General features: G+C 36.6%; 1 long non-coding RNA gene across 1 annotated transcript; it reads right to left on the bottom strand.

Annotated features, from left to right (window-relative positions):
• Nucleotides 1–5,606: 5,606 nt before the first annotated feature.
• LOC140054450 (uncharacterized) lies at nucleotides 5,607–7,109 on the bottom strand. The gene is made up of 3 exons (XR_011846520.1): nucleotides 7,037–7,109; nucleotides 6,602–6,706; nucleotides 5,607–6,479 (listed from the first exon to the last, which is right to left on the bottom strand). It is a non-coding gene; the product is annotated as an uncharacterized lncRNA (long non-coding RNA).

Here is a 7,109-nt window from a genome sequence, read left to right on the forward strand (position 1 = left end):
AGGTCAAAGGTCAACATTTGAACAAGTGATAATACTAAATAATGCAAAGTTATTCAAACTATGAGATCGATCGTTATTTGATCAGTGAAGTTATGGTATTTTTTCTAGTGCGCATTATTTTAAATGTATTATAATACTGTAAAATAAATAATAAAATTAATATTATGACTGTTAAAATGTTATTATGTTAAAATGTTACGCTGACCTTCAATGATTTGCCACTACACAGTTGCATTTATTAGGGCTACAATATTCGTTTTTGGAAAATAAACTACTATTCATCAGAACCAAAGAATACCAATTCGTCCACAGGGTAGGGCATAGGCAGATCCAGGTGGCCAAACTCAATCCACAACTCACTACATAGACAGACCACAATTTTTATATAGATTAGCCACAGATAGTTTGGCCCATACAGGAAAGAGTTGCCTGTACACAAAGGATTCTAAAATAACCCATATGGATTTGCCCGAATGAGCCCTCTAAGGACTCTTTTGGAAACTCTATATATACTTATAGCCAAGTCCCGGTCCTTCATGGATGGACATTAAGCCCCATAATGGAAATATAATGGGTGACACTGTGGGTTCATATAGACAGGCGGGGCCCATGGAATAAAGCTGGCTGTGCACTCTCGATCCTTAAGGAACACTTATGGATTTGCCCAAAATAACCACAAAATGGACATATGAGGGGTGACACTATGGGTTAATAGACAGGCGGGGCCCTCCATGGAATAAAGCTGCATGTGCACTCTCGATCCTTTAGGAACACTTATATGTATTTGCCCTAATTAATCCAATGGCCGGTCCTCCGTGGACATTTAAGCCCCATAATGGAAATATAAGGGGTGACAATGTGGGTTTATATAGACAGGCACATGGAATAAAGCTGCCTGTGCACTCTCGATCCTTAAGGAACCCATATGGATCTTTCCTAAAATGAAACAACAGGTCATCTATTTACACCCTTCTGTGGTTCTCTACTGTATGTTCAGTTCCACATTTGGTTCCTGTATCGGATCAATGCATTTGGCTACATTTAAGTTACCGTACTGTGTTAGAAATATATCGGGTAACTAAAAATCCAAGATTAAGCCATGGGAAAAGCCTGTCTCTGTACACTCTCAATCATTTTAAAAGGAACCCATGTGGATTTGCCAAAATGAACCAAGAGTAACTTCTGGATTCTCTGTGAGCCGTACATTCCGTTTAATTAGAGATACATGGATACCTGAATGACATTTCTCAAATGTTTCTGAAAGACATTGTACTGTATAGTAGTAGTAGTCTTCCGATTCCACACCTCTTTGAATTAAATCCGCCCCGATAGGCTCTTATGTACAGGATTTCAAAGCAATAATCACACTTGTATTTTTCAAACATTTAATCTATTAGATTTAATAAAAATATCTATTATAAACGTTAGAAATCTCTATTCCATGTCGTTATTTAGATGAGAAAAACATGTCAAAGGTTAAAATTACAGAAAAATATTATATGTTTCAGTCACTTTTTGAAAAAAAATGTTGAATTATGGCAAGTATAGACAGATATATTGTGAATAATTTGACACAAAAATTGGCTCCAAAAGACAAATATTTATTAACTATATATAAATTATAAATATAAATTCTGACATAGGCGAGCACAATGCAAAAACTTCGGTACAAATCTCCGCCTTGGATACCTACCTTATCTATCTCAGATGTACCGCGAAACGTAGATTTGAGCATTAGTTTTCACATCAACGCTATTGTTCCATATTTCTATCTTAGGAAGATATTATAAAGAATTTTTTAACACGATTTATGATTTCAACAGTAGATTTTCAACTCAATTTCAATTCTTCGCGGGTCAAAGTAATTTCCGGGTTCACCTTGCAACAACCCGGTTTCAACTATTTTCTCTCTTTTATACACAAGGGAGCAGTTAAAATAATATATTTGACCCTAAAGGCGACTGGAAACAGGCACTTTCCATATATCAATCAATACAGTGTTCCTTTGGAAGAAGGAAGAAAAAAACCGATAGTAGGACTGGAGCTTAAGTTGCATAGCCATTTCAGTTTTTTGTTTATTTTAGGAACGGACCGCGCGTGTGTGAAGGTACAGTAGTTAAAAAATATTATACTGCAAATTAATAAAGATCAAATTAAATATACGCCATAAAGAATCGGAATATATTGTGGGCAATAGTATATAAAATTACATAGGGAGATTTGATGATAAGACATTTTGTTTAAAATCGAGTAAAATCCCGATAGTTGATTGAGTAAGCTGGCAGGAATAACTGTAGTGTAGGCTATCTGTGTCCCGTTAGGACCGAGATGTCTGCCCATGTTGCAAGCCGTAATGTCTTCTTTCTTGGGCCCCCTCTGTCACAGCAGTTAGTTTAAAACGATGTTTAAATTAAATAATGTATTAATAATTATTAGGATGGTATTTATTTGAATAAACGCCTCTACAATAAAACATCACTTTGAATAATAATCATTATACTATTTGTAGTAGAATTCATCGCACTGTTATCTACAATTTACCAAGCATTTGTTATTCATTTTTACCACTTTTCATATCTATTAGAGGATTTCATTTGATTATAAATGTTACCATATTATTAAAACTAAAAAAAGTAACATATCCCTCGAATAAGCACCCCCCTCAAATGAACTCCGCCTCCCCAAAGTGGTGGCGCCAGCGGGGGGGCTACGGGGGCTCTAGCCCCCTCGTCGGGGAGCCTAGCCCCCCCCCCCCTCGGGGAACACGGGTACTTTTTGTCGGGGAATATAATATATATAATATTCATTATTGCCAGCGATCTAGCTTACGACTAAACATTAGCTAGGTACGCGCACTTGTCTGGCGGTATCCCTTTGTACGAATCGTTTAACGTTGGGTCGAGACGCGTGATATCAAGTTCCATCGAGGGACCAAATGTGTAATGTAGTTATTTTCCAGGCGAAGTTTACCGACGGTTACCGAAGGGAACACGGGTACTTTTTGTCGGGGAATATAATATACAGTAAAAAGCGTTCGCGTTCACTTCGTAGCTAGCTTCAGCGCCTAGAAAACCGCGACGTTTCATTGACTGTGAGAGTACGTCAGAGTGATATTATGCACTTTATATGCATTCATTATTGCCAGCGATCTAACTTATTACTAAACAATAGCTAGGTTCGCACTTGTCTGGCGGTATCCCTTTGTACGAATCGTTCAACGTTGGGTCGAGACGCGTGATATCATGTTCCATCAAGGGACCAAAATGTGTACTGTAGTTACTTTCCAGGCGAAGTTTACTGACGGTTACGTCGTGTACTGCGTCGACGACGTACGCTACACTACAGCAAAAACGAATTATGTTAATTGTTCGTATGTTCACCAATTTTTTAATTTACAAGTAACCTTCTGTACCGTGGGGCACCTAAAATAAATTGTTCATCCATTACTAAACAAAAAAACATGCCATTTTCGCTTAGCCAACATCTTATATTATAGCTAAAAGTTATTACATTTTCAATGTCCTGTATGTCATGAATTTCTCACCACTCGGAAGTCCAGATGGTACGCACGCATACACTTGGGAGGAATAAACTTATTTCCCCGACTGAAAAAGGTCTACGCTTGCGTTTTTTAAGCCTCTAGGCCTGATGTTTCCAAAGTATAAAATGCAATTTTTTGAAGACCTGCAGCTCTAGTTTTAAACAGTTTCTTAGCTCAGCCCCAACAATAAAGCTGGTCATATTTCGAAGTACGAGAAGTGCATTTTCCGGGACCTAACATCTCTATTTTTCAAACATTTCTTAGCTCAGTCACAACCATGATAGGGACTTATATATTTTGTTTCATGTTTTGAAGTATAATAAGTCCAATTTCCGGGACCTCCAACTCTATTTTTCTAAATTTTCTTTGAACTTTTATTTTTTAAATTGAAAAATATGGATTGAAACAGTCATCGCGCATCGTTTTTTTGCACGCAGTATTTTATTTATGCATTATAAAAAATGGAAAAAATGGCTACCCTAAATCTGATTAAAATGACCTCAAATGACGCTAGAACGCGTTGCTTCCGGGGGCGAAGCCCCCTGGACCCCCACCGGGGGCCCTTGGCGGCCCCTGTCCCCCAGCCTAGTGATGCTCGTTTCGCTCGCATAGCCCCCTCGTCGGGGAATGTAGCCCCCGCGTCGGGAAGATCCTGACGCCACCCCTGCCAAAGGGCCCTACCAAACAAAACATACTTTAACATTTTATTAATCATCTAAAACACTGTGAAACAGAGTAGTTTAGTTTTACGAATACGAATGTCAAGCATTTTCAATAATGGTAACCGACAGAAAACGTACAAGGAGAACATTTTTATCATTCCGAGAACCATCGTCTACACTTCCTAGAGGGGGAGCGAGCTCACCCTCTAGTATTTATTAATTTATGTTATTATAACCTTATTCAATTATGTCAACGGTCAATAACCACACTTCCGGTCATTTTCATGCAATATCATCTGTTATACTGAATATAAATGTATATCTTGGGAACTATTTGCTCCTATTTTTTATTCTCTCCGACCTGCAGTTACTTAGATATAGCGAATAGAGGTCAAAGGTCAAAAGGTTAAAAAATGGGGTTTCCGGTTAATTTTACAAAGAAACTTATGTTAGAGCTAATATAAATATATACATTTTGAACAATTTGACACCAAAATTATCTCATTACATCCAGTATTTCCAGAGATATAACATGTTATATAAAAAAAATAGCGGCCATTTTGTTTATGCTAATTATGCAAATTGCTCAAAATCCATCAAAAAAAAAATATAGAAAACATTGCATGGTTAAACCCCTTGGCTGCCGGACTATAGGTACGTTCTATGAATTGTCAATATTGACATTAATTTTGACCCTTAAAATGGATATGAAAGGATTTTAAAATTTCACAAAAATTACTTTGTATGTATCCTTTTAATGTTAATAAACAGCACACAAAAAATTAGATTCAAATACCTAGTAGAAATTGAGAAATAAACAAATTAAATTTTGGTATAAAACGTCCGCAAAATGGCCGACCAACTGGCACGCCATCTTAATTTTATGAACGTTCTATACGCACGTACGAGATCGTCAAATTTAGAGTTTGAAACACCCGGGGTTGTAGCCACGGCAGCAGTCGTTTTGTGATTGGTTAATGAATTTTAATACAGTCCAATCACCGCCTTGTCTCGTTCGCGGACTGTGTGTGGTGTAAACAAACCCATCCTCCTACACGAGACTCGCGTGTTGCAAGCTCCCTGTTGCTGCACAGTCGTAGAAAATATCGATATTTCACAAATCAATAAAAAGTTATGTCTGCAAAGATTGTACGTGAAAAGAAGAAAGTGTGTATTTGTACTTCTCACACTAAACCACTCACGCAGACTACAAATTAGGCTAGGTCTAGTAGACTATAGTTTCTTCTAAATTCGCTAGTAGTAGGCTAGGCCTACACATGGTCCATGGAGTTAATCCATGGTCTACAGTACAAGAGAGTACTGTAGTAGTCGCCGGTCCACCGACGAACCTTCAGGAAGTGGACAAGGCGCGGGCGTAGACGTATGTAAAAGGCGACGTAAATAAAAAAGGTAAGCTTGTGTTGAACTTGTTTTTGGCTCTGACTTTTGTTATTGACTAATATAGTAATATAATAATACTAATAATTAAAGTAGAGCAGAGGTGAGGCAGAGAGGATTATTATAGTTTAGTTAGGAACTGTAGTGTAATTAAATAATAACCTCTTTCTGTTTGTTACCAAGTCATAAAATATAATACTATAGTATAGGGCCTAGAGGTAGGATTGAATAAAAATAATAGTTCATTTCCATCCATTTATTGGTCTTATCTTTGCAGATTTATGGAATCAACAGTACATGAGATGGCTTTGAAGAACTGTAATAGTACTACTGTAGTAATAAAATTGTAAACATCAAATTATATGGCAGAAATAGTGTGTGGAATGAATTTTATTGAATATATGTATCATAATGAGTTTGGAACAAGCAGGATTTTTCAAACGGGACATAAATTACTTTTGAGACCTGAGTGATACATTTTAATTCTATCAACACCAGCCAGCTCCATCATATTCAAGAGATGGATTCTTTCATAAATGTCCATTGTACATAGTATTTGGCTAAATAAATAAAAAAAGAAGTACAGTAGTGGTTTATTTGTTTACATACCCAGACCCATTTAGATGGTTAAAAACAAACACTATATGTACTGTCTGGTAGTACATTACCATAGTTACAGTATGACTGTAACCCTAGCACTCGCGTCTAAAGAATTCTATTATGCATATTTTACTATTCTTCATAAATATTTAGTTCTGTAATTTTAATTGTCTGCGCTCATTCTATACTTGGTGTCTTAGTATACTGCATAAATGTATCGTGCAAGCATGATCCAAGTAGCATCTATTATAAAGTACGCTGGGCATCTTTCTATTCACCTGAAAAAAGGAAAATGAATAAGCACATGTTTATCTGCCCTCAAAACAAAATAATAATTTAGTATAATGTATTATGTAGGTTTGATCAACAGTTTAAAATAGCAATGCTCAGTATCTGTTACCTTAATATTATAATTTGACTCTAACATTTCCGCTTCCATTCCAATCACTAAATACATTTGCTTATCCCGTCCATCAATTATCATAGTTGCACTCCAATTATAGACCTGTAGGTAGGTAAAAATACAAATGAATTGTTTATTTACTGTATACTGTACTGTATATGATACAAGCTGAAATACCCCTAACTAGGCCTGGCCTGTTATAACCTTTATTACTACATTAGAGAAAATCCACCTCTATTCATTTTATTGGGAATCATAATATTTAGTATTCAGTGTTGCCTAGCCTAGCTAGGTAGGCCCTAGGGCGGCCTGTAATAACAAAAAAATATTTTAATAATGCGTTAGTCAGGACACTACAGCACACAACAATATTAATAAACGTACTTATAAATAATGTGTATATACATAATACAGTAACACAATTGTGCCTACCATTAACACCCTCAACGATACATCAAGGAGCATACGCTCTCAGCTCACCTCTGGCCGGGCGGCGATTTTTTTT

This window comes from Antedon mediterranea, chromosome 7 (genome assembly GCF_964355755.1).
Source record: "Antedon mediterranea chromosome 7, ecAntMedi1.1, whole genome shotgun sequence".
In the NCBI taxonomy this organism is placed as follows: Eukaryota; Metazoa; Echinodermata; class Crinoidea; order Comatulida; family Antedonidae; genus Antedon; species Antedon mediterranea.